Here is a 2340-nt window from a genome sequence, read left to right as displayed (position 1 = left end):
TGTACACGGCCTTCAGCTTGGTCAGCACGTTCTGATTGAGGTTGGCGCTTCTGGGACCTGTTTAACAAAGTAAGATAAGCCGCTAGCAATGATGGGAGTTATGAGACATAAAGACTGTAAACTTGTTCAAAGCCTGCAGAATGACTTACTGAAGATTGCGGCAACCATCTGTGACACATGGCGCTTTAAGCCGGAGAGTTCGGCGGTTCTCTCCGTCAGAACCGCCTCCGCCTGTTCGGCCCGGCTTACCAGAGCAGCCTTCTCTTCGGTCCAAGTCTTCCTTTCAGCTTCAAACTTCTTCTTCAGCTTCTCTTGAGCAGCAACACTGGATTCAAATTTAGCGTTGGCCTTCCGGGTCTCAGTTTCCTGAGTCTTCAGGCGGTTCTTCAGCTCAGAGATATCAGCCTCAAATTTCTTGCAAGCAGCCTGTACAATTTCCGGGTTATAGTATGAATAATTATTATGCAACTTTAAAGTCCCAAGCACTTTCCAAGCAAAGACACTTGGCACTTGGGGGCTAATGCATGTCAAAAGTTTCTATCTACAAATTACCGGTTCATGAAAGTAAGCCGGAAGTTAAGTCTACAACATATTCTATCATAAGTAGTAGACTTGGGGGCTAGTATGGTAAAGATGACTATGCAGTAAGCAATAGAGTGGTACCTCAGACTTCTGCTGTATCTGCTTCACCATGTCAATCTCCAGGTCCCGACTGCTGTGCACCTGATTGACATAGCCGGAGATGATATCTCCAATGCTCAAGTTAGCGTAGTTGGTGATGTCCAGCTTGGCCCTGCGGCGCTCTAGCAACTCTTCCTTGGCAGAGCACTTAGCCAGCGCAGTGGGTCTCCCCGGCTCGACAAACTCCGTCCGGGTGATTACCACGTCCGGGTCATCGGCCGGCTGAGCTGGGCTGGAGATGTCCGGATTGGTAGAAGTTTCTATGGCTGGCTCGTCGGTAGGAGCGGTGGCTTCAGGAGCAGAGGCAGCTGGCGCTCTTGAGCTGAAACCTCCGGCTCAGTCAAGACCGGCTCTTCGACCGGTTTATTCTTCTTCGCCCTCTTGCTGAGCTTTGCCTAGGCACTGAAAGGACAAAAGGTTAGTACAAAAGTATGAGTAAAGATAAGCACAACAAGAGATGATCATCATTACCCGGGTGCGGTCTTGAAAGCCGGCAGGTTCGATTGCATAGAGTCACTAGAGGAAGGTGAAGTTTCCTGATAATTTGAATCAGAAGAATTGAGCGGTTGACGTATAACGCCCGCCAAAGGATGAAAAGGATATAAGTTGGAGATAACCTCGGTCCGGCGCTTCCTTGACGCTTCAGGTAAGCCGGAGGAGAGGTCTGCATCCTTGTTGGTCCGGGTGTGCCGCCGGCTCTCATGAATCTGTTGCTTCAAAAGAAATTGAGGATCTTGATAAGCTAAAGGATGTGAAAATCTTACTTTCCGGGTTACTCTTCGGACTTTCGGCCTTGGCAAGGGCTCCGAGTCGGAGGAAAGTGTCGTTACCTCTTCAGTCACCGGGTTACTTGCTCCGGTGTCATCCTGCTGATGATCAGTATCGATAAGGTGGATAGGAATAAACAAGAAACAAAACAAGAGCCTACAGATTCAGGGGTTACCTCTGACTCGGAGCTGTCACTTAGCTGAAGCAGCTCTGAGGCAGTAGGCCTGCTTCCCTTCTTGCGGGGAGCGGCTCTCCTGGCGGCTTTCTTAGCCTTCCTGGCCTTTTTGGCCGCTTCATGGTCATATTTGACCTTCCAGAACTTGTCATTAGCCTGAAACATACAACAAAGATTTCTTAAGGTTCAGATGGAAACTATTAAAAAGAAAACCAAGGTGTTCAGGTCAGTGGCTTACCGCCGGAGCCGGGTTAGCTTGGCAGAAGGGGTTCAGGCCGGTTCTCCCACAGTCGGCTAAGCTCTCATTCAGGAGAGACTTGGTCATGTCGTCCACAACGTCCTCAGGAAGATCGTTGGGGCTGTGCCGCAGAGGGTCATCCTTCCGGCCCGTGTAAGCACACATTAAGCCGGGGCGGCGGCTCAAGGGGATCACCCGCCAAGAGATCCAAACCCGGACCAGATCAATGCCGTTGAGGCCGTTTCCCAGGAGAGCCTTGATCTTATTGATGGTGGGGATCAGAGGTTGACGCTCAGCTTGAGAGAGTTTGTCTGGCAGAGGGTGATTTGGCTCCAGACGCAGGGCACGAAAGCCGGGCAGAGGGCTCTCGTCAGCCGGAGAAGTGTCCTGGCAATAAAACCACGTCTGGTTCCAGTCCTTTGGATGGCTTGGCGGCTCAGCATAAGGAAAGAGGCAGTCTCTCCGGCGTTGAATGGAG

This window comes from Triticum aestivum, chromosome 1D (assembly GCF_018294505.1).
Source record: "Triticum aestivum cultivar Chinese Spring chromosome 1D, IWGSC CS RefSeq v2.1, whole genome shotgun sequence".
NCBI lineage: Eukaryota > Viridiplantae > Streptophyta > Magnoliopsida > Poales > Poaceae > Triticum > Triticum aestivum.
This window is presented reverse-complemented; position numbering follows the sequence as displayed.